Source organism: Ceratotherium simum, chromosome 25 (assembly GCF_057802395.1).
Source record: "Ceratotherium simum simum isolate JZ-2026a chromosome 25, ASM5780239v1, whole genome shotgun sequence".
Taxonomy (NCBI): Eukaryota; Metazoa; Chordata; class Mammalia; order Perissodactyla; family Rhinocerotidae; genus Ceratotherium; species Ceratotherium simum.
Window position 1 is genome coordinate 40,954,232 of NC_141924.1, and position 27,092 is coordinate 40,981,323.

A 27,092-nucleotide genomic window follows, 5' to 3' on the forward strand; every position below is an offset into this window, starting at 1 on the left:
CATTTTCATGTTATCTTATCTTGTCTAATACTGTGAGGTCTCCTTTCTCTCTCTTTGTCATTTTCCTCCCCTCTTCCCTGTGTTTATTCATGTGTATAAATGAATACGATGCTTTGCTTTATACAGAGAAATGGGAAAAGACTGGAATGTCTTTAAAAGGCAAGGATGCCATGGGCTGGGATCCTAATAGGAGACAGCAAAAAATAGCAGCTATGTATGTATTTCCTACATAGTTTTCTGGGGCGTAGCAGTTTGGTCTCAAAAACATTATTATGCTTTTGCTTCAGGCAACTGTTGGCTGGGTAAGCAAAATCCAAAAAATTCTTCAAGGGCATCAACAGGCAAGTTCTCCAGCCACCTTCCTCCCTGATAAAATACAAACATAAGCTAGTAGTGGTAAAATGAAACCATTTTTACAAATCATGCTAACTTAATAAAGGGTCATATTTTAGCACAAGGAAATCCAAAATTCATTCCTGAATCTAGAACCTCAAGATGGTCTCACAAAGACTAAGATTAAATGCAAAGTATAGACACCAGTTTTGTGAGGTTAAAACAGGTAACATGCAAAACTGCTATGCAAACTGTGAAGTGCTCTGCAAATCCAAACAATATTACTATCATTTTAGATAACTAAAAGTCAAGCATGATTAGAAAGATAGAAGTATTTATTACTATCTTGGACAAGTAATTTAACCTCTCACAGTCTTAGTTTCCCCATCTGTAAAATGAAGTAATGATACCTACATCATAGAGTTGTCAAAATTATAGATAACATGTGAAAATTGTTATGCACAGAGCTTGGCAAGTGGTAGGCATTCAGTAAATGATAGTTATTATTATTAGGATTATAGCAAACATTTCTATCCATTCACAATTTTAGGAGAATTGAACAAAAAAGATTTCTTTTAAATTTTACTAACAAAACAAGTCTTGCAATTCAAGCTAGTTTGGATTCCAGGTGTTGAAAAAATAAGAAAACACCTATGACTTCATATTTCAAGTTTTAGTCAGCATGGGGGATTTCTAAGAATGAAGTTTAAATCTTTAAAGAGTAAGGGTGCATTGGAATGTCTGGAAGAATAAAATAAGTAGGAGAAGAACAAAGAATAACAGAGAAAACACAGCTCTGTCATGGCCACAGCCCAGGACCGTCAGGGGACTCTCAGAATGATGACAAGCACTCACTACTCGTGGCTCAGGGCTGCTGCAACCTCATGCGCAGTGGGGAACCTTCTGTGTCCTTCAGTACCAAATTGTACATGCAAGTTATTTGTAACAGAACATTGAAAAGTCAATGAAGGCAAACGTGGTAGGCAGCTACTGTCAGAAAACATCTGAATCAATAGGACACTATCAGAATTGTCTTTCCCAAGCAAAACACAAAACTGTATTAACCAAAAGCATGACAGCACTGTGAAATTCTCTTACTACAGTAACTTAAAGCAACAGACACCTCGGGAAGCAGGCTTTAGGGCCTCGCCCAACAGGTCAGAAAATAACAACAAAATGTTATTATGGATCATACTATTGAGGATCGCCTGAGGGATGTGATGGTTCTGAATAAGAGGCTAGGTCATACACTTCAATCTTTGCTCATTTCTATAATACAAGAACATTAAAAACTAACACAAGCTAACAAAAGGATTATTTTTCTTAAGCTTATCTTTTTTTAGTGCTCCTATTATTCTACTACTAAAGCTTCTACAGAATGGGAGGCTAAGCAGAAAAAAAAAAAACATTAAAACAATGGTTTTCCACTGGCTAGGGATAAACTTCAAACATTTTAACTTGACCTTCATGATCTCTTTACAGCCTCAAACCTAGCCAGCTGTACCAGGTGCTTAAGTAAATTCGTTAACAATCAAAGTGGAAAACCAGCATGGAAGTAAGTCATGTAAGATTAAAATGGAATGCCCTTTCTCTTGTCAAGCTTTTGCCTTTTTGCCAAGTGGCAAGTGTTAAGCCACGTCCACCTGCTGGCTTCCAAGTACTTCTTATCTTTCTACTATTATATTGCAATTAATTTTAGAATGTCCATCCATTCCACTATAATGTGAATTACTCCAGGATGGGGAGAGTGTCTTGCCTTGCATATAACACCTGTGTCTACCAGTCCTGATCTCAGATTCCAACTCTGCCACTTACTAACTGAAACAATTACTTAACCTTTCTGATCCTCTGCCTCCTCGTCTGCAGAATGGTGATGAGGCCTGTCTACCAGAAGATATATACAGATATATACATACGTGTGTGTATCCTGCATTCAATAAATGCTCGCTATAAAATTATTACTAAGCACATAAGGAATGTTTGAAAATATGAAGGATTGAATAAATGATTTCCTTCTTATTAAGATTCTTCTAGTAATTCTTGAACAATAATATTTCATAATACACAGATTAGAAGTTAAATGGTAGTATCAGAAAAGTTGAAGGCCATAAATTTGCATTCCTATTTTGAATCAACAATCCCCTGCCGATTATTCTATTTATTTTTAGAGAAATGGCAATTTAAAAATACCCCTAGCTTCGCAAATCTTCTAAAGAACAGGGCATGTATAAAAACATCAGATAATCAAATGAAGACTGGCTAATTTTAGTCTGAGCAGTTAAAATGTGGCATATTTATGACTCAGAAGCCTGAAATTATCTTAAACTCATCTATTTCTTTTGCTGATTGCCTATACTGAACTAGTTTTCTGTGATTAATTTTAGGGTTTACGATATGAAAAGAGAGATAGATATCCTAAAAGTCACCAACTCCCTGCGTTTCTATATTTGCATCTTTAGTTAGGAAATTGGCAAAAAGATTCCACTTCAGACAACTATATTATTCAATAAATTATAGGATAAATAGATAAAATGTAGTATATTCATACAATGGACTGTTATTCAGCCTTAAGAAAGATGGAAATTCTGACACATGCTACAACATGGATGAACCTTGAAGACATTATACTAAGAGAAATAAGTCAGACACAAAAGGACAAATACTGCATGATTTCACTTATGTGAGGTACATAAAGTAGTCAAATTCATAGAGACAGAAAGTAGAATGTGGTTTCCAGGGGCTGTGGGGAGAGGGAATGGGGCATTATTGTTTTAGATATGGAGTTTCAGTTTGGGAAGATGAAAAAGTTCTAGAGGTGAATGGTGGTGATGGTTGTACAACAGTGTGAATGTACTCAATATCACTGAACTGTACACTTAAAAATGGTTAAAGCAGGAAATTTTGTGTTATGTATATTTTATCACAATTTAAAAAAGGTCAAAAACAAATTATAGATTTGTAAAAGGCTAAAGATACAGCTCTTGAAAATAAAAGCTTATTGTAATGTAGTGTTTGGGGATGTGGACTAATCTAGCTTTAGTGAAGAAAAATAAAAGAGAACTTTCAATAAAACTACCACTGAGCCAGCCTTGAAGGTCTGGTGGTTAAAGTTTGGTGAGCTCTGCTTTGGCGGCCTGGGTTCGTTTCCTGGTGGCAGAACCACACCTCTCGTCTGTCAGTTGCCATGCTGTGGTGGTTGCTCACATAGAAGAACTAGAAAGACCTACAACTGGAATATGCAGCTATGTACTGGGGCTCTGGGAAGGAAAAAAATAAATAAATAAAATAAAAATAAAAAAATAAAGCTACCACTATGACAGATCTGGGTAAAAAAAGTTAACACTTTGGTTCAACTAGCATTGAGGACCTACTCTGTGTCAGAGTCTGGGATACAAACATGATTTGCCTCAGGGAGTTTAACCTCTCATGCAGAGAGAAACTCTTCAAACATCATTTCGGTGTAAATCCATGAAATTCACACGTTTAAGAGTACAGGTTTTAGCATTATATAGACCCAGATCTGCATCTGGCTCAAAAATTATAAGCTATGTTACATTGAGAAAGTCTCTCTCTCAGAATCTCAGTCTTCTCATTTATGAAATATGGATATGCATATAAACTTCACAGGGAAATTACATATAGAGTGCTCACGAGGAAGTAAGTGTTCAGTTAATAGTGGCCACTCTTGTTGCTGTAAGTCCTAGGAGAGAAGCACAGGCTGGCTGGGGCCACCTGATAACAGCCTGGCAAAATGAGCTGCACTAGGCTGGCCTGGCCTCATTGTGCCACTTCCGTAATTGTTGATGCCAGCACAGAAAGAGCACAGCATTTGTTTGATCATTACTAGTGGGGTTGTTATTGAAAATACAGTAATTATATTTATATCCAGAGTTATGACAAAAATTGAAAGTTAAAATTTGAAGATTATGCCCTTGATCTGAGTTGTCATAGAATGGGTAGTACAGATGGTTGCAATGGACTGAACATTTGTGTCCTCCCCAAATTTACATGTTGAAATCCTAACGCCCAATATGATGGCATTGGAAATGGGGCCTTTGGGAAGTGATTTGGTCATGAGAGGGGAGCCGTCATGAATAGGATGAGTGCCCTTATAAAAGGGAGCCCAGAGAGCTCTCTTGCCTTCTTTCCGCCATGTGAAGACACAACCAGGAGAAGTCTGCAACTTGGAAGAGAGCTCTCACCAGAACGCAACGTGCTGGTGCTCTGATCTCAGACTTCTAGCCTCCAGAACTGTGAGAAGTAAACTTCTGTTGTTTATTAGCCACCCAGCCTATGATACTTTATTATAACAGCCTGAACTGACTGAGGCAATGGTACAAATAAAATAATTTCCTTCATATAGAGGGGACACAAATATTTGTGAATTGCTGCTTTCATATTTTGGGTATTTAAAAGACATCAAAAAAATTAAAATGTAGATAAATAGTATTATTTAAACATGTACTTCAAATAAGTTACATTAAAGGAGAAAAAAGCACAGATAATTTCTATCCTTTTACACCACACCTCATTGATAGGGCTTCTATCACAAGCCTCACAAGAACCAGTGGGAAAACTTGTAGGTGTTAAAATAAAAAAATTCTGGGCTCCTAAGGAGAGGATTGTAACACCTCAAGGGCAATGCAGGGATGCTGCATCCAGGGCCTGTGGTTCCTGTCCTCACATATCTTCACCCAAACTACCTAAGTTCATCACTTCAGGACCTCACACTGCTTAAAATTCCTTATGTCTTTTGCTTATCTGGGTTAACAATTGTGTGTGTGTTTGTGTGTGGGGAGGGGGAGACAGAGAGAACACAGGGTAGGTGTGAATACTTTGAATTGGTTCCTTTTATCTTAGAAGTTTCCTCGTACCAGCCACACTGAAGCATTTTGATCATGAGAAAAGTGAGTTTAGGGAATTTGAAGTCAAAACCACTTTAAAGAAAAGGCAGCTTGAGAATATCAGATGGGAAGCAGAACTATATCAGGAAAAAAGCGAAGGTTAGAAAGAGATAAGGCAGTGCAGAAAGCCAGATTTACTTATTTTTCACATTTCGGGCAGGGTTGATTGATTGAGGGTTACAAAAGCTGGAGAAATATTTTGTTCCCGTCTCCATCTTACGCATCCAGTCCCCACTCACGATGCTGAGAAGATGGTGGTTCAGCATAGACTGTGGGTTTTCATAGTTTGTTTGTGCAGCCACTCTGGGTAAATATCCATCTCATGAAATGGAAAAAAAATCTTAAACTTTGTTACATAACTCATAGGTTGGGGACTGCCGGGATTTTCTCTCTTATTTCAGCTGTCTCACTTAATGACAAATTTGGCTTTGCCTTTTGTAAAATATATTGATAATTGTTCAAATCTTATCATAATTTAAAACAATGAATGTTTAAAAATTATATAATTATGCAAATCCATTTTTTCTAGAATTATGTTAATAGGCATAATTAAGATAAAAAAATCTTGTATTCTATTTTACAGTGGTATTATAAATACTATCACATATATAATGCTCTAAGACGTAATTTGGGGGCATTAAGAAAACCTCTAAAATTAGAAAAAAATATTTTAAAGTCAAAAAAGTAATGCTAGGTTAAATCCCTCATAGTTCAAATATTACATACCTAATACAAAAATAAGTAACTTTCCAGGAGATGTTATAGCAAATTGTGTCAGTGCTACAAGCAAACATAGATTGGATAAGCAAAAATGCTGAGCCACTTGCAAAATTGCTGCTAAAAATTATTTCGTTCCATACATTTCAGACTATTGAAAATTCATATAATATCACTTTGGGGGTCATTGAGTTATCAAACCCATGCATATTGAGCATTTGTTCAGAAACATTGTTTCTTCAGTCTGAAACATTTTATACAAATTCCTAAACATAGGCTTTGCCAGGATTCTTCTGAGAGTGGAAAATAAAAACAATAGCAGAGTTAAGCAATTCATATTAATCATAAGAACAGGGGACACAAATTACTCAAATGTACAATGGAGCATTTGCTGAAACAGATGTTTCATATTTTAGAAGAGGAAAGAAATAAAATTGTTTGTAGTTTATGTCAGGATTAAATTTTAATGAAAAGAGAAAAATGGTAAGATATTTACCATGAATTACATTTGCTGATACAGGAATCATTCTTACCAAGATTGGCATGTATTTATCTTTAGAGGTAGAACAAGATTTGACATTGAAAGGGTAAGTGGTGTTAGTATTAATATTCCATGTCAGTATTGTAAAGGGATTTTTATGCAATTTGCAAAACAATGACTCAAACAATAACGCCAATTAAAATGGTGGATAAACATTTTTTTACCAGAAAATAATTGAGGTACTAAAATGAGAATACTCAAAATATTCTTTATCATGGGGGAAAAAGCAGCAAAATAAGCAATTTTATTGTCTGATATTTCCTTGGTGAAAGAATAACTCTGTAATTTCAATTTCAGATATTACATACAAAATTTTCTTTAATTTTTTAAAAGGAGAGTGTGTCATTTGCCATGCAGCAACATAAAACTGCCTTTAATTTTAAAATGGTTCATGTGATAACATGTGTTATATAACATAAAAAAAATAATTTATTTCTGGAAACCTGCTCAGGCTACATTTTGGTTAGGTTTATTTCTCTGGAGAAAATGACCCCATTCATGACTCCAAAGAAAGTAATTTCATGGTAGGGTAGAAAGTCTTTTTGGTACCCTTCACATCATAATGCATACTGAATTAGCCTACTTACAGGCCATGAAGACTGTCAAATGTCTCGTCTTACTTTTGACCTCTCTGAAAGGGAGTCATGCTATTGAATTTGTCTAATTTCAGCATTTGCTTTAAGGAGGGGAGAGCTCATGGTGGACTCCTCCCAGAGCATGCCTACATCTGACTGTCTCAAAACCAAACTGCACCTTGTGTTCAAGATTTCTAACCAGCCTCCACTTCTCTTCTTTCTTCCTTCACACTTTCCTTTCCTCTTTATTCCTTGCAGACTTGTACATGTTTTACAATTTTAAAAGAATGCCCCTATAATATTGCCAAGGAGATAACTTTAATAGCAAATATAACAACAAAATTACCATTTGCTGATGCTGTTGTAGTAACTTCCGTAATAAACACTTACTAAACATGTATTGGAATTTTCATATGAAATCTATAAAATAGGATTTATAATCTTAATTTTAATAGATGAGGATGTTGAGGCAAAGAGGTTAAATTGTCTTCATCCACTGCCAATATTCTTAATTACAAAAAATGAATAATTCAACCCAAAATAATGCCCTGGTGCAGAGAAATAAGTAAATAAATCAGAATGTTAGAGCAAATCAAAATTAGCATTAATTATTCGGATAGCTGAATCATTTGTTTTAAATTCTTATTAACTTTAGACTTTACACACTATCTTTAAAATCGTATTGCTGGGTTTTAAAGCATTTCCATTTCATCTCTTTTGTAGATATGCAACTTAGATTTCAGAGCCATGAAAGATGATAAAGTTTTCAGAACAAAATAAAGACTAACATCAATGAGCCCATCCAAAGCAAAGATTAATAAGGTTCTAGAAATAATGGACTGAAATCTATCCAATAATTATAATAGCTAACTTGGAAGACAATACCTACTATCAACAAGATACTGTTACATAAACCAACATACTGTGTCTTGAACTCATTTGATTATCACAATCACTCAGTGAAGAAATGAAAACATATAGAGGTCTACTAAATTGTTCTGCAATCAGTAGCTAAGTGGTAGAGCTGGGATTTTAACACAGAGAGTGTTTCGAAAGCCAGTATTATGCTACAGTGAGATTATAGAAGGCTCCTTCTTTAGTGTTCTAAAATGTCATAAGTCATGAAATATGGTTTAGCTTTAGTGTTATCAAGAATAATAATGATTGTGAGAAACCCATCTTACCCAGTGTCCCAAAGAAAGTGACAAAACTCTCAATCATTTGGTAAATAAAAACATAAAGTGATTCTGACCATAGTTAATAAGTATCTTGAAAAGACAGTCTATTACTAAGTCAAAGTACTATTATTCTCTTTATAAAGTGAACATTCCAATATTTGCAATTATCCTAAATATAAGCTACTTGATGACAAAGGCTATGCTTTGTTCACTCCTGTATCTCTAACACCTGGGGCAAGATATACAGTAGGTCCTCAATAGCAACTATTGAATAAAGAATGAAGAATAAATAAAGGAATGAATTTCCAAAGTCGTATCAAAGATTTTAAAGGGAATAAGTCCAGATAATGTAGCAAGCATAAAAATCTGAGAAGCACATAGTGTGAGCATCCATTTTATTGTTAATTACTTTACACACAAAATATAGTTCTTTTCCTTTAGGTGACCTTTTGTATTACGGATATCATCCACTTAGATTTTGGCTCTACTTGTTCTATCTAAAGATACTGTCTTTAATAATTAAATTCTCCTACCATGGTTTAATTTTAGCATCTGAAGGACAAGTACACATGATGCAATCTAATGTTTATTGATGATAAGTAGTAAAGAAAAGTAATATCACATGTACATCAAGTATTTTGCATAGACAAATGACATTTAAAAAAGCAATGTGTTCTTTACTTCCACCTCCTCCCACATGCCATCACTCACACAGGAAAATGAAATATGCTTTGCCTTCTTCACCAGTTATGATGTGCTTAGTTAAGAGTGATAACTTGGAAAGGGGTAATGAGACCTCTGAGTTCAAACGGTAACTCTGCTGCTTACTAATTAGGCTAACTTTATGAAACTTTCAGTTCTCACTTTCATCATCTATAAAACCATGATAATGTAGGAAGAGTTCTTTTGATAATTAAAGGAAATTTAATCGTATGATTAGTAGAGCATCTGCCACAAACTAAGAGCCCAGTAAATATTCCCTTTTCTTTCTGAATTCTCTTCCCTTTATATAAGAGCTCTCTTAGGCCTATGTGTGAGAAAGCTGAGCAGGATTAATGGTAAATTATAAATTCAAGGAAAAGGGAATTTTTTTTTCCAAGATGACCATTACTGTCTAAAATAAAAATCAATCCACAACTTTGATTTCATCAGCAACAGACTGTTGTGAAATGATATATTGGATTCCCAAAACAATAAAGGCAAATTTTCACACAAAATGACATTCTTTTTTACAGTAATATAATGTAAGGTTTTATATAACAATGTGATAATGAAAATTTATCATTAAACATCACTGCAGCGATCCCCATATATCCAATCGGATCTCTGAGAGTCTTTGGAAGTAGACTGGGCAGAGTTTTCTTTTCATTATCCAGATATCAGAGAATGAAAGAGGTAATTGCTTAACCGTTGCTGATGGCAGATTGTGTATATGTATTATTGTTAAGTAGTATTATTATCCAGTAGTTTTTTAGCTCTGTGATCTTCAATGTCTTCACCTTCCCCTACGCTCCAAGACTCTTCATGATGGGGGGGGACGTTGGGTGAAGCCAAGATGAACTCAGATTTCCTAACTTTCTCTCACTCTATAATTCTTTTTACTATAACCAGCATCCTAACGAGCCATATCCAAGTAAAGTTGTAGGCACGTAGAGACTAGGCAAAGAGTTATTTCCATAAAATTTCATTAGCGTTTTGGTGGAAAGAAGTTTAAATTCTGAGAAAAGCCTTCTTGAACTGTTCTGAGATCCTCATTTTTTTACATAAGCACTTTCAGTTAATATGGCAGATAGGAAAAATGATGGGCCGTTAATTAAGCCAGAATTTTTTTTGATTCTGCCACTAGATATGAGAGCTTAGATAAATGACTTGACTTATCTGGCCCTCTAAAATGAGGATATTAGAGGAGGTAATGTCTATAAAAGGAGAATATTACACTAGATAGATAAATTTTTTTTCTAGCTCTATGCTACTATTATACACACACGCACACACATACACAGGTCTATACTTTTTCATTACAGGACTTGGTACTTCTAATAGAGAAAGGTTTGACTAAATGAAACTTGTGAGGAGCATTTGCAAGTAATATTTATTCTCTTATGGGTCACAAAATGCTTTCCTAGTTAAAATCTGCTTTTCCATCACGACCTTTCTTACTGAAAACTTCTTACTCTATTTGGTGTGCCAGGAAAGCGAGGTTGTTAATAACAGTCACGCTTTGAGGGAGAAAGTCAACTCCCAGAAGTATTTAAAGAGATTTAGCAAATCTAGGATAATGTGAGTAGCTTCCAGGAAGCATGCCTGAGCATCTGAATTTTTTTTAATGCATCCTCTTTGTTATTATTATTATCCAGTGTGTTCAGGGTCTATAGAGAGCCAACCCATGGAGTTCTTGAAAGAACCACTGAATGTTCATCAATTGAGAGGAAAAGTATTATTTTAAAATACAATTTCCAAAAGTTCTTTTCCTCTATTTTGCTTATCTTCTTAAACACAAAAACTTTTTGTGACATATAAGTGCGATGTGCTCTAAAGATCTTTAGTAATATTTTAATCAATTACCAGATCGTTCTTAAACTATGCACTTTGAGGCAAAATTACAGGAGGTTTGTATGGCTTTCCTATGCTACAGATCTTTCACATATAAGGTTTTGATTCAAATAGAAAGTGTAAAAACTCATTTTTTATTCATGGGCTTACAACATATTCTATATAGGCACATATTCTATAAAGATAAGAAAAGGCGTCACTGTATTTCCAATGCCTTTACCTTATGTCATGCTTTATGCCATGTACTGACCCCCCTAACTCATGGACTCTTCGGAAGTTAAGACATATACTAAGACACTGATGTTGTGACAGTATCACTTTAATTCAGAGTATCTCTCTTCATAAATATTCTAAAAACTTTTTAAGGAATAAACTACATATTTTTATTATTAGGGCTTGAATTGAGTCTTTTTTTCCCTGCAGTTATTTATGAGTGATTTAGCGTGTAATTGTTAAATAAAAGACAATTAAAAGTTGAAAGGAAAAACTGCCCCAAACCACAAAAATGCACCAAGAAAAGCTATGATTTCTTTCTTGGAAATGTAAGCTATTTTTCCTAGGATTATTCCAAATGAGCAGAAGATCTCATTACTTGGATGAGCTCCCTCCAAAGTGTGCCATACTAAATTCTATTTCAACACACTTATGAAAATTACAATTCAAATCAAATAACTTCTATATCTCACAACTGAATAATAGACGAAATAACTCATACATAAATCAGACAAGTAAAACAGCCATTGATGGCTTTTCACAATGAAATTACAGTAAGATCACTAAAAAATTGTGACGGGTAGGCTAGATACTATTTGGCTCTTGCATAAAGAACTTAAAACAAATATATATGGTTCTGTCATTTAAAAATTCAACCTTTTCCCAAAGAGTAATGTACAAAATTGAAATTATATTTAAAACTGAATTATATACATAAAAACAAAACTTGAAGAGAGCCTAGTCTTCTTGTGCGACAACTGCTATCTGTTGGGAAATGTTTATGTTTTGGTTGAATGACTTAGTTGAGTTTCTCTGGTCAGTAGAATGTTGGAAAACAGCATGTCAACGAGGAATTGCTTATTTATTTCAGATCTTGCAATTCATTCAAATTGGCAGAGTTTTTTTCTTTTTTTTTTTTTAACATGATAGAAAAATCTGTTTCTTAAATTATCCTTCTTATATCCAGAACTATGTAAACAAGTTCATAACCTGTTCCACCACCTCAAAACAGCATTTCACATATTTGGAATTTATTTTTTAAATCAAGGAACAGTTTTGAAAGTTTTGAATTTTGGATTTTATAAATTTCTAATTTAAAACTTTAAAGTGTATGGCCATACCTCACTACAGCATAAAGTGAGCTAGAGTGCTTTGTGTCAAGTGAAGTGGCACGTGAATAATATCCAGACAGGTATGTAACAGAAACATCCCCTTCTCCTGCTCCTCTCACACCTCAGAAGTAAATAAAATAGAGGTAAGATAATTATATTTATATCATCACCATGACTAATTACATTTAATCTTTCAAAATTAAGATGTGATTTATGCATCAAAGTTCTTTGGGGGCTAGAAAATTTTGTGTAAGTGTAGTTTGCATATATCCTAGAAAAAATATTTATGTATTTCTTTTTTTATCGGACACTTACATCCTTTCTGTCATTTTGTTAACTTGCTACATTTGACTTTAATGTTTGTTTTAAATTTTAGAGAACTGCATGTGCAAATTCATTTCAAAATAACCATGATATTAAACGTGATATAACATTAACATGGATTTTGCTTTTCCATCTTTATTTTATTATTTTTGATATTCACATTTATTCAAAATTTAAAAGTGTTTGCATCTAGGAAATCATTATAATTTACCAATTCTACCATAAAGAATGGTATCAAGAATGCATTTAATTTTGTTTAATAAAAACACATTTAGGAAAACTATTATTATTATCAAATAATAGTTGGATAAGGAAATACATGTCATAGTCAAGTTGTGAGAAGATTAGAAATGTACTAATGAGATCAAGCTAAAAATTTTAAGCCTGCTAATGGTTGCCATTTTTTTTATGATTCTAATTTAATGACTAGAAACAAAGCAAGTATATTGATTCTGTTTAAAATTTTCAAAATAAATTTTCTATCACATACAGAGAATGTGAGGCACTTTGATTAAATTTTACTTATTACCTTTTTTCTTGTTTAGAATTTAAAATGATATGATGATAGTCAACAGATATAATGGAATCGACATAAACATTTTCTGCCACATAGACGTGTCACAAGGATTACCATGGCCTCTTACCTAAGAGGATTATAGGATACAGGATTTTCAGTTTACTCCAGCAAATTGAAACCGAGTTTTAGAAGGCTCCAATTGCTTACTATGTTAATTTCTTATCTTAGAAAATAGAAAGCTGACTGTTTCTATACAAGAAATTTGTAAGATCTTCTAATTTTATAGAAGCTCTAGTAAAATTTTCATATCACTAAAGTACTTACTGTTCTGTTGTGAATTCTGGGGTATTTTGTTCTTCGTTTCCTTTCAGATTCTTTTTCTAAAAAAAACAAAAGCAATATGCACAGTGGTTAGTTGACTACACATAGTTCAGAATCATTTCAGATTGTCATAATTATAACTAATTTTATTATTTAATATTTCTACTTAAAAGTCTTGCAATATAAACATCCAAATACAAGATAATGTCATATATTGTATATTAAGTATGTATAGTATAAGATAAATAGATAATGGGGATTTTACAGTCGGTTTAAAGAGCTAGAGATCAAGATTCTGTGAGTAGTTTATACAATGATTTTGTGGAAAGTTAGTTATAGTTCCTATACTATAGTTTTTCAATTTGAAAATTGAAATAATATTAATCTAGGCCAACATTGTTAGAGAATATTACCTTACTATATTCATTAAAAAAGAATCAGAATTATCAGTCAGTTAAATGCCTGGTGCTATATTGAATATCAATATAATTACTATAAATCAACTTTATACGTCTCATATTACTTTTGAATTTATATTTCCACTAAAGTTAGGAGCACTTCAATATATTGCACATATTTGCCTATTTTCAGAGCCAAATCAATGTCCAGATATAACCTAATACTATTCTAACACATAGGAGATTTATATATATATAATTTCCCATCAAGGGTAAGGAGAAAAATAATCTCACATCATTGCATAAAAAAGTACAACTTTTAGTTTAGAGAGTAAGAAAATTAAATCTTTCCCAAGAGTCAGTATCAGGAATTGCTTTAATGTAATAAAGGTGTCAAGAATTTCTGATTTGGTTTGACAAGTTGGCAACTCACAAATGAAAAATTTCACAGTGCTGGAGACAAGTACCTTTTTATATAAGTTCTCATCATTTTTAGTCCTCAAAAAATTTAGGTAGAATGAAAACCAAGAAAGAATGAACTATTTAAAAATAGGTTCATACTAGGCAGGTTACTCTGTTTTTAAGAGTTCTTACGATGGTTATTTTCAACAGAACTACAAAAACATGATGCCAGCAGCTCTGGCGATTGGCTCACGTGGGTACCTGTAGCGGAAAAGATCTGAAGTGACAGCTATATTTCCAAAGCTGCATGTACTGCATCTGTTCAATGGTTAAGCCTCCAAGGTCTGCTTTCATTTTATTCCTGCTGAAAACTCAACTGTTTTCTAGTAAAATCCATTAGAAATAGCAATATAAGAATGCACTTAGATTTGCCCGACTGCCTCTTAAAATACAACTTTGAGCCACAATTAATTTTAGATAAGATTTCTATATATAGTTTCAGTATACTGATGCTTTTCTCATTAAAACAAAACCACAACAAAATTCCATGGGTGTACATATTAAGGTAACAGAGTGACATAAAGCTCTTTACAAGAAATATGGGGACAAAACCTGTCAGAGAAAATGAAGGCTTTCTACTAAAGAACTAAAAGAATACTTGACATGATATGTATTGTACATTATTACTTACCAAGGGGCAGGCTTCCCAAAGGGAGGCAGTGAAAGGACTGAACAGTTTCAGTGACTTATGAGCCATCTGCAGGGATTTGATTTCGTTTTGGTTTTGCATGCGTATCTATCACAAGGATGAATGGGCAAGCCTGTCCTACTGTAGGAGACAAACAACTGTTTTATTTTTAATCTATGTGCTGAATGTGGATGTGCATAGTATTTTTCTGGTAGCTAATGTCTGTCTCTTGCATGTATAAACACCAGTCTTTATTTTAGAGGAAAAAGTTAAAATAGCACATGATGATTTTGCACCTTCTGTCATCTATCTGGCTCTTCAGTAAAGAAATTGGTATCAGTAGATCTGACTCAGTTCCCTGGTATTGAGACTTAGCACTTTTATGTCTTTATGCCATACTTTAAAAAAAAAATCCATGCATCTGTTTAGGTGGATTCATATATTTTTCACAGAACATTATATGCAGTTATAGTCAATAAAGCTGATGACTCTTGCATGTTGTTTTTATCTAGTTTTAGAAGCAGGCCTGACATGGAGAAAAAAGAAAATTATCTGCGACTTAGAGATTGCTTGACAGTGGCTAGAAATCAAACTGGTGAAACCTTGCAGCTCTAATCATAATTCTCTTCCAGATTTAAGCAAAGCATTGCATGCTTTAGGTGTTATTACCACTACAAATCCTTGACTTTTCTTGTCGTTTTTTGGAGAGAAGGAAGTATTTGTATTCATTTTAATGTTGGATATTTAAAAATGCACAGCTGTGTTTTTTTAAAGGAGACTTACTTTCAAGAATGACAAATAACTAATATCTACATCCAAACTTTATTTTAAATATCTCAAGTATTTCATTTGATGAAAATATTGATTTTAGTTGAGCTTTCCCTAACACAGCACCGAGCTAAATATTTATTTAGGGTTGGATTTAAAGTGAGCTCTGTGAATCCTTGAAACACAGCTGCTTGTAAACACTGTCCCATTAGCCCCAGGTAAACTGAGAGGGCAACGGAATCCTATCTCAAGTTTTAAATTTCAAAACTGCAAAATATTAATAAACAGAGTTCTCTTTCTTTGACTCCCTCCTACTGAAATGGCAAAACTCATGGCTAGAGCATAGTTATGAAGTTGATGTGCCATTTCCTCCCTACAGACGTTGCTAATCCTAGGGGATTTTGTTAGATGTCTTTTGGCTTAAACTCTTATTCTTGGAACAGCAGTCAGCAAGCAGAGATTTCTTTAAAAAGTCATTAGTGACTTAAATGTAAACTTTTTGTTTGTTTGTTTGTTTGTTTGTTTTTGTGAGGAAGATCAGCCCTGAGCTAACATCCACGCTAATCCTCCTCTTTTTGCTGAGGAAGACCGGCTCTAAGCTAACATCTATTGCCAATCCCCCTCCTCCTTTTTTTTTTTCCCCAAAGCCCCAGTAGATAGTTGTATGTCACAGTTGCACATCCTTCTAGTTGCTGTATGTGGGACACCGCCTCAGCATGGCTGGAGAAGCAGTGCGTCAGTGCACGCCGGGATCCGAACCCAGGCCGCCAGTAGCGGAGCCGCGCACTTAACTGCTAAGCCACGGGGCCGGCCCCAAATGTAAACTTTTAAACACAAAAATAAAGCATTGCATGACAAATAAAGCATTGCATGATTCTTGATTATATCCTGGACCAACATGAAAAAGCAATTAGCTATTAAGAACATTATTGCAACAGTGAATGAAATTTGAATATGGACTATGAATTAGATAATGGTATTATATCAATAGTAAATTGCCTGTGTTTGTTAACTGTTTTTGTGTAATGTAAGAGAATGTTCTGTTTTTAGGAAATATACTGAAATATATGCTAAAATATTTAGAATAAGGCACACCCTGTTACCAACTTATTCTCAAATGGTTCAGAAAAATATATGAAATATATATATATACACATACATATATACATATTATACATATACATACATATACAATATATAATATGTATACATACATATATACAATATATACATATATACATATATATATATAATATGAGAGAGAGAATGATAAAGGATAAAATGTAAACAATTGGTTAATCTATGTAAAGGGCATATGAGAACTTTCTGTACTATCCTAGCGAATTTTATGAGAGTTTGTAATAGCAAAACAAACATTACCAAAAAAGAGACTACAAGATTATCTGTTAAAAATATTAAAGTACCATTTTTCAGTATCTAAAAAATATTACAGTAAATATTTGTTCATTAAGCACAAGATTGTTTCACTCTGTCTAAACTATAAAAGATAATAACATTTACCTGGATGACTATTGGAGAGTATTAGGCAATAAAAGGAAAATAATCCATCAAATAATACAGTAAACAAACGAATGTTCTATAAATAGTTGCAGTCATTATAGGTACCTGTGGCATTGCTGGTAGGAACAGTATGGAAGGCAATAATACAGAATACATACTCCCCTTGAAAGGAAGGTAGAAGGACAAAAGATTATGCATTTTGTTTAGAGCAAAGGAATTTTTCTATTTTTTCTCTTTTGTGTCTAACCATCGACAGCCATTTAGGAGGCTTAAGGCTACAAGCCTGTCCTCATTATAACAGAAGCAAATGTTTACCAACAAAGATTTTAAAAGGGGAGCAGGATGAATGGTCTACTCATTTTTCTGTTGTGACACGTTATTATACAAGTCAAAACATACTAAAACATTTGTTGGCAGCTGGAATTACAATAATCATACTAGGTTCAACCATGTTTAACATTTTCATTATACTCAGAATAATGATTTTAGAAAGGGGGGCTGATAATGAGGCAGCATGGCACTAAGTCAGGAGAGCCAGTTTGTACCTTGAAAAGGAGGATAGGAATTAATTAAATGAGAAGCTCGGGGAAGTTAATTGGGACTGAGTGAAGATAAGGACACTGGCAATGCATGAAGAAATAAAACTATCAAAATAAAAAAAGTATAGCAGAAGGTTCCAGTGAGCTCGCCTAAGGGAGAAGAAGTCTGCAGGAACGGGAGTGACAGGGGCAGAATCGTGCCTGTGGGAGCCTCTACTGGCCTCCACCTCCAGAACAGTGCCTGTCACAGAAATACACATTTGTTGAATGAATAATATTGTATATTGACGAAAGTACAATTTGCTGTTGTATAATCCTAGTCTGTCTCTGCCTCTATCTACTGTGTGACCTTAGGTAAATCACTTAATCTATTTTGACCTCAATTTTATCAGCTGTGAAATGAGAGAGTGGAAAAAAGTGATTCTCCAAGGTGACTTCCAGCTCTAAATATTTCTGTATATGGTTCTGTTTATTAAAATGGGCAACTGTGAACATTTTTGTAGAAGAGAATAGCCTGATATGAGTTTTAAATGAAGAGAAATGGGGAAAAATAGAAAGGAATAAAAGAGCAATGCATTGATTCAAATAAAGAAAAATAAATCCCATGGGAAGAGACTTTAATATAGAGGAGAGAATGCAAAAGGTAATTTATGGTTTGGGTATGTATGAAGTGACATTTACGTGTACTATTAATACAGGCATGCAGATGCAGAAATCGTTATCTGTTCCTTTTATTATTGCCAGAGTGACTCTACAGACTCCCTGCTTCCACATTTAGACTTCTCAAGTGACCAGAAATGAGGAATGTTCAAAAGAAGCCAAAAAATGGCAGGAGTTCATGTAAATGTTCTCTTTCTACAAGGCCATAGAATTGGGACTGCCCATCTTAGAGAAGAGAAAGCTGAAGTAACTCTTAGGATCTATATTTAAGTCCATGAAGAGCTATTAAATTCAAGACCTACCAGGCACAAATGCTTATACCTCCATCAACCCTGGCTTCCTCATGCATTTTCTTTCCTACAAGCTTGTTGAGCACTTGCATTCTATAAAACATAGTTTAGCCCTTACTCATACATGATCTTGTTATTTTTCCCACTTCCATCTATGCTGATTTTGAATCGACAACTAGAGGTGGCCATGCACTTTACATTTGTGTTTCTCTAAAATAAGGTGATACTTAAAATGAGTTAGATGCTCAATAAACACTTGTCAGTTGATGGAGATGGGCAGGATATATTTTGAGCTCAGAAAATGAACTGGAATGTTGATTGGCAGCTACCAAAAATGACTTCTTGGCCATCAAGCATGCTTGGTGATCTTGGGACTTCTGTGAAGCCTCTCCCTTGCTTTCTTCTCATCATCCTATTCCTCTGGGCATTCTTGGGAAGAGGAGCTAGGGACCTGTCATATGCGGATGAAAGGTATACTATTCTTTAACTAGAAAGATACAGTCAAATAGCTTTAAAGGCAGCTGAAGCTATGACTTGAAATAAACTTGGCCATGTGGGTCTAAATCCACTGCAGAGATGAGCAGGAGCCATCTTCACAGCTTTGTCAGAACAGAGCAGAATTCTATGTTGAAATCAAGACCACTGATCACAGTACCCCTATAAGAAAACTGGAGGGTCTGTGATGGCAGAATTAGCGTCTCTGTGGGCAGGATGGGGTAGAAAAGAAGAGGAAGGCACGGCAGAGAGAACACAAAAGAACTGGGCTATTTTTAGAGGGTGTTGATTTCTATACAGATTCTGGTACTCCAACAGTTAGAGACCATGGAGAATATTTAGACAAAAGAGATACTTACATAATTGCTGGCTTTGTAAAAAGGGGAGGCCAATTAAATATCTTTACAAAGGGCTCCAGATAGCTGTAAAAACTCTGCACATTTCCTAACAGGACAGAGGGTGTTAGCGAAGTGACAAAAAATGAAAATAAGTTGACTCAGCTCTCCCAAATTTTTAAGGTTGGGTGGAAAGAGTAGGGCAGTAGTTCTATAAACACATTTCAGCCTGAGGGAGAGACAATAATTTATTTAAACATTGGTTTGCTGTAAATTCAAACCCAGCAAAATATCATTGGACAAATAAGTGGAATGTTGGGATATGGCATGAGATCTTTATAGCTCTATGCTGATTGGCTCAGCTTTAGTGCTTTGCTCTATTCTGAGTTTAGTTCAGCACCACGGGAAGATACCAAGCTGGAAGTTCAGGGCCAGCCATGACAAAACCATAGCCTAGAAAAAGTGGTCTTCAGTCTCCTCTATTTAACATCCCTGTGGGGAACAATTGTAGAGGCAAAATAGAAAATAAGCAACTTCTCATGTTAAATTTGTTCTCAAGACATCATCCTTTTTTATCTCTCTTTTTTACTGGTAAATATAAAGAGTGTACAAATATAAACAACAAGACAGATTGGTTCATAGGTGTCCTGGACCTTGACAATCACATGAAAACTGGCCTCTTCTAACATTTGCTGTGGGAGGTAATACGCCTATTTTTGAAGAAGCAGCATGATTTAAAAAAATAATTTTAACTGCTATTTAATAAGCTGCATTCAGCTGATTGTGTACATTTATCACATTCATCTTCACAAGGACATGGTGAAGTAGGTGTTAAATCTCTGTATACATATGAACAAACTAGGTTCACAACTTCGGAGTTAGTTAAGTGGCGGGGCCAGGATTTAGATTCAGCTCTGTCTGTATCAGAATCCTGTTTTCTCCTTGCAACAAAGTCCCTGTAATGTTGGAACGGACTATGAGAAGGTAGAAAACCTACTTTTCCAGACATTTCTTTGCTACTTATTAAATGTGTATCACCTGAAGGAACTCAAATAAGGTTTTTGCATCTTAATTGCTTCATTTGTAAAATAGGAGAACCCAATACTTACCCTAAGGAAAAAGACTAGGTTAACTGATTTATTGAGGTATGTTTGATTTCTAAAAGTAATTGAAATATCTAAACTTAGAGGAACAAGAAGCCTTAAAAATAGAAGCGTTTTCAAGGAATGTTCAACATGCAACCTTTTTAAAATTCATCACTACTCCTGGAACTTTTGCCTGCATATCATTATTCCTACATTAAACAAAAGACTCCAAAATCAACATAACACTTTCATCTACACATGAGGTAATATTGGGGAATTACCTTCAGGATATAAGTGTAAAACATTTGTCATACTATTGTAAACTCCAGATATCTACATTCACACAGTTCACAAAGAATTACATCAGGCAGGACAGAAAACCATGTGGACATAGAATTCTAGAGATACATTTTCTCTTAATAAGAGTCTACAAAATTTGAGTGAATATCTAAGTTAAGAGCTAAAAACCAAGGAGATGGCTAAAAGATGCTATGTGATGACTTGAAAACACAAAAGTCCACGTTAACTCAAACAGCCACACTTCCAACTGTTTAAATGGACAGCGCTTCTTTAATTCTAAAAGCTCCAGAAGTTAAAAAACAAAAAAACTTTACTTTGGATAAAACACATTTAAAAGCTAGTTCTCAGATTTAGATGTGTGGGAGTTGGAAACGGTAAGAATTTCTAAGAATGGAATGGGATTTCCATTCTGAAAGTGACTGCATATGAAGTCATAGTTTCAGAACAGTAGCCTCTGGATTCTCCCAACAATGGATGCAAACAAATTGATAAGAAGAAAGACCAAAGGGGAGAGGAGACTAAGAATGGCATTTGCCATAAGTAAGAACCAACCACCTAATTCTGATAAAATTATTATTTTTCTTGAAAGGACCGTAAATGTAATCCCATAAATTCTAAATTAATGATTTATTCAGAGAATTCAAAGATGTTTTAAAAAACCGAAATATATTTGAGAGAAATGGAGGATATCCATCAAGTTACATGGGGAATGTATAGTTCCGTCATACTAAATTTTTCACTAGAGAAAGCAATTGGGTGCTCTAGCATTAGAGATTTGGGAGAGAGTTCAATAAAATTTCACTTAAAAATTTGACACTATTTTACTTGACTTTGAAAAAAGACTCTCATTTCACCCATGAAATGATATAAGGAATAGAATAACAGCAGATCAAGTAAAGCAATAACATGGGTGAGCTGTTCTCTCAGCTTCCAGTCTTTGATCTTTTAGGTGTCTAATGTGAATGGCAACTAATTTTCACTGACAGAAAGAATACGATCAAGATTAATTCCTTAGAACTAATTCCTCAGAACAGGCAAATATCCTCGGAGGTAGGACTCTACGCAGGGATTATAAGGGTCTGAGTTTTGGGCCCTTTGATAGAAAACTCAACTGAAGAGACCAACCTTCTATTTGAAATTAAAATTCTTTTGGTATTACAAACTACAGCAAGCAAATTTTTACTCTGTTTCTCAGTGGTGTCATTGTGGTATTTGCCAAAGAATCCCCTAGCATTGTAATTTCCTCTTTAGTTATAGTTTAAGGTCATGTCTCTTTTGAAAAGAAACTGATTTTATCATAATCACTTTCATATCCTTGATATACAGGAGAATCAGAAAAAATCATATAATAATTCACTTTACAGACTTTAATGGATCTATGTAATACCATCTACCACATGTGGATTTTTAATTTTACTAACAATCATAACATGAACTAAAATGTCAACATAATGAAATCATTTAAATGCTAATTATATTAAGAACAGTAAACTTGGTTGGCAGAGGTTGATGGGAAGCACAGATCTTTTCCTTGTTGCATAGACAGCACAGTCTTATTGTCAATACACTGGAGGTGGCCTCAAGTGAAGCCACAGTTCCATCACTCTAAACACACAAATCTCAATAAACGCTCTTGAATTTCTATAGTACAATTCTAGGAGTTGTGTGGAATAAAAAGAAGTAGAAGAAAGGTCCCTTTCCCTCAAATCCCAATTCATATCTCTATCACAGCACTTAGTACGTTATGTTGAAGTTCGTTTTTGTGGTTGTTTAATCCCCTGACAGCTCTCCAAACTCTCCAAGAGATCCTGTGTAATTAATCTTCAACTCACAGCACCTAGTATGTTGCCCGGCATATATCAGGTTCTAAATAAATATCTGTTGAGCTAAACTCTTGAAGAACCCAATTAGTCTCCTTTGTCTACAAAGCATCCCCCCCATAAGAATCTATTTTGCCAACTTGGTAGTGCAGTGGAATCATGGAGCTACGATTACTCTTAGATCAAATGCTAGCTATGCTGCTGGTTTTCATATGCACATGAAAAAGTTACTTGATTTCTACAAGGTATTTAGTTATTATGGAGGACATGGAAATAATTTTTATGTCCCATGACATTTATTTATTTATATTTATAATCTACCTATTTTCACAAAGGCTTACATGAAGCTTGCATAATTAAATAAATTTTGTGACCCTCAATAGAAAGGAAAAGGGGTACAGGAGACGCTTTGCCATGTGTGGGCATATACTCCAGACATTACCCATAAGGAGGAATTCCAGAAGCAGATTATCTTATTCTATACTATCTATACTTCTTCTCTCTTGCAGGTAGATAACTGCTACCCCTCAGACCTTAGCTTCTTGCCCATTATGTGCTCATTCACTTTTCTTTTAGGTGCTATGAGAAAAAGCCAGGTTAATTCTGTGATGTGTTTAATATGCAAGTTACATGATGGGGAACTAACAAGGACCGTCACCTTAACAGGGAGTAAGAGCTGATTGACTTGGTGATTAGGGATATTCAAGCCAAAAATATAAAACTCTCCTACATTTTGTGATAAGCTATAACAGATTACCCACAATCCTAAGAGGTTGTTTTTATGTTGCACAGTTTTCACGTTCCTCTATTAAAAAAAGCAAATGCCAAGAAAATAAGTTAACATGGAAGACGCAATCAACACATTAGGCACAGTCTACTACAACCTCAAATTTTATACTATTATTTAAAATTGATGATCAGAAGTATTTGCAGGAGGTATATAATAAAATTTACTGCTATTTTAACTAAGTCAAGAGAATGTTCTTATCAACATTTAAAAATAGACTTTTAACATGGGACAAATCAAATAATTGTGTCATTAATAGTTAATTTCATTGCAAATGATACCATTTTGATGACTGTTTCAATTAATCTTGATTTTATCGAAAATTTATTTAGTAGATGTTATTTATGTAAATTAATCCTTAAAATTTAGGGAACTGTTTATTCTGTACTTAAATACAAATGTTTTATTCTTTCTGGTATATATATAATTTATATATAATAATAATATAATAATATTATATATATATAATTTATTTTTTTCATATATATATGAAATAGTTCCAAAAGTCTAGATGGTGATTGTGGGAGGTGAGTGTATATTGGAGATAAGAATTGAAGCAACACTGCTGGAGACACCATATATGCCTGAGGAAAACTCAGGCATCTAAATCTAATCATTATTTAAGGAAAATGTAGGTGTACTTCTAAGACAAAGTAGAGCTGACAGTATCACTCTATTCCTCCATTTATTTAAACACAAAACTGTTTATTCCTATTTATTTTATTTTGTAAAGGCCTCACTAAAGCAACTGATACAATTCCTTCATAATATATATTCATTCAGTATATTTTACTGATGGAGTATTTTGGGCAAGGCACTTGCCAAGCACTGTTCCAAATACAAACATCTCAGAAATCTCAAGAAATTTTAATCCAGAAGATAGAGTGGGGAAGGGAGAGTTGAACCCACTCATAACTCTTACTCAAGGCAGACTGTGATGTGTTCTCAATGCATACAAACTAAAGTCCAATGGAGTAGCAAAAGCCCTAATGGTATAGGGTACTTAGAGGATGGTCTATTTATTTATTTTTTTGCTGAGGAAGATTGTCCCTGAGGTAACACCTGTGCCCATCTTCCTCTGTTTTGTATAGGGGATGCCACCACAGCATGTCTTGATGAGCAGTGCTTAAGTCCGCACCTGGGATCCGATCCCTTGAACCCCCTGCGAACCCCAGGCAACCAAAGTGGAGTGGGCGAACTTAACCACTATGGCACTGGGCCGGCCCCAGGATGATCATTCTTTGTATGAGTTTTGATAGGAAGAAATGTCTCAGTTAGAGGGACCAGTTATGGAGGAGCAAAGTTAGAGAGGGAAAAGCAATGGGCATGCTTGAGTTCTAGACAGTGGGTTGGTACGGCAGGAAAATAAGGTAAGTACGGAAAGAGAGAGAAATAAGGCTGGAAAAGGAGATCGTATTGTAGACAACCTTAGAATGAGACTGCAGAAAGCAACACGGAGCAAACAAACACAGGTTTCTCAAGAGATCAAATGATCTCAGAAGATCAATATAGCAAAGCAATTTGGTAGTATTCCTTTGATTAGGTAATGCTTTCTTTAACTTTGTGCTACAAAAATATTTGAATAAAACACAACAAAATATTCTAAAGCAAATTTTTAAAAGTGTATTATGAAGTATATAACATTTTTGTTTCTTTCATGGAATTGTTCTTAACACTGAAATTCACGACACATTGAAGAGAAAGATACTGCCTGATTTAAAAGCACAAAATTTCCTATAGTTTATTCAATATGGCACTGATAATCCATACCCAAGAGGGAAAAAGAAAAGTAAGCATAGACAGTGAAGCAAGCCTGACATAAAAACTAAACAGGGTGGCACATTAGAATTTATACTATGCAGGGAGTTCGAAACATTGTAACATTCAGTTAAGGTTACCATTGTACACATAGCTGAGTAAAGAAAAAGAGCATCATCTTGATAACACAGTTGGCTATAAAATTATCTTTACTTGCAAAATGCTACTAACTTGAAACTACCATGTAACCTCCTATGTTCACACCTAGCACATCTATATAAATAAAACGTCAAGGTTCATTAGCTAGAGAATAGCATTACATGCGTGGAATAGATTTTAATTTCACTAATTTCGCAAGTGACACTAAATTAATTACCAAGTCAGAAGTTGCAAATGTTTCTGAATCTGGATAGTAGGGAGATGGCAGAGTGTATGTTTGGTTTCATATTCTATTTTATTTTCCCTTTCTGTTGCTCAGTTTTGAGAAGCATTCAAAAAATACATTCGCTACAGCCCTACAACTTTCCAGAACCAATGTTAGTGAGTTAATTTTCTTTCTTTTTTTTTTTTACTGATTTGTACAATGTAGTATACTAGCACAGTATGTAGATTAAAAAAGAAAACAATTTGCACTGTTGATGCTGATATATGGAGTAATTTTCTCAGACTCTTTCAATGCAATCTGCAAATGCATTAACAAAGGCTATAAAACAAAACAATCTGCACTACCCATAACACAGAAGGGCGAGATATTGAAAAGTTTGAAAGCATAATTGATATCTGCATTAGTAGAAATTACCTCGGAATGAGAAAGCATCCTACTACTCTGTAGGACTTCAAAACCCAAATATATCTTGTACAGCTTCCTAAATGAGAGAGTAATGTTCCCAACCACCCAATATAAGAAAAAGAAACATTTGTGTGACCATTGTTAACATAAAAGACTCCTTTGAAATAACTCTTTTAGAAAATCTATTACTGTTATGATTCCACGTTGAATGGCAAAACCCCTACATACATTTTCTATTTCTTATTCCATTTCAACTACTCTTTTGCTCTTCACTCTTGAGAGAAGGTCAGCAGTAAAGTGTAGTTTTTACTAAAGGAGAAGCATAAAATCGTCACCCAATTACACAATCATCATGCTGATATATTTCATTGTTTCCCAATATCATGTTCAGAAAAACAGGCACATTTTAGGCCAAACTAAGACTGCATTATTTTTTTTTTCCCCAAAGCCCCAGTAGATAGCTGTATGTCATAGCTGCAAAAGACTGCATTATTAACCAATAATCAATTATAACTAAATGGCTAATACTCTTATGACTCTTTTTAATTCTGTGGGAGAGGTCATTGATATAGCCTCAAATTTTTTTTGTCTAACAGAGACATATTGAGTGTCTACTCTGTGCCAGATATAGTCCTATGTGCTGTGGTTACAAAGGCTCACATAGACGCCTGGATTTTACTCTCCTGGTGCTTACAACCTCTGCAATGAGCATGGATGCTCTCCTTTTCTCTCTGGAAAAAAACTTGGCTTGGTAATCAGCTCTAGCCATATTAGTTTATCTCTGTGTTTTTGGATTTTGAACCTCTAAAGCACTAGTCTGGCCAGGAACATGCATTATATTACAGTATTTACACTGAAAATTTCAGAAGAACAATAACATAAGAAGATTATGTTTAAAAGTATATTTTTCTTTTGGAGTAAAGAAATATCTGACACAGTCTGACAGGGCTAGCAGAACACAAATAACTCTACAGAAAGGAAATTTGAAGTGGCTTGTCAACATTATTTTTCTGAAGTTTTCTAACACATTTTTCATGGAGACATCTTTGAGATGGTAAAAGTAACCATGTATTTCTACAATATTACTTGAACAAGAAAGTAATAATCTCATCTTAAGGATATGGTGATATTCAACACGCCTCTTTTGCTCTTTTCTCCTGATGAAATA

The 27,092-nt window shown here is 34.4% G+C and overlaps 1 protein-coding gene across 3 annotated transcripts in view; it reads right to left on the reverse strand.

Annotated features, from left to right (window-relative positions):
* The window catches only part of SYT1 (synaptotagmin 1), a 523,518-nt gene that overhangs the window by 336,524 nt on the left and 159,902 nt on the right, over window positions 1–27,092 (reverse strand). For all 3 annotated transcript variants that reach the window (XM_087449148.1, XM_087449145.1, XM_087449149.1), the window contains one exon: window positions 13,292–13,347. The gene's annotated coding sequence lies outside the window, so the exon portion shown is untranslated. The remainder of the gene's footprint in view (window positions 1–13,291; window positions 13,348–27,092) is intronic.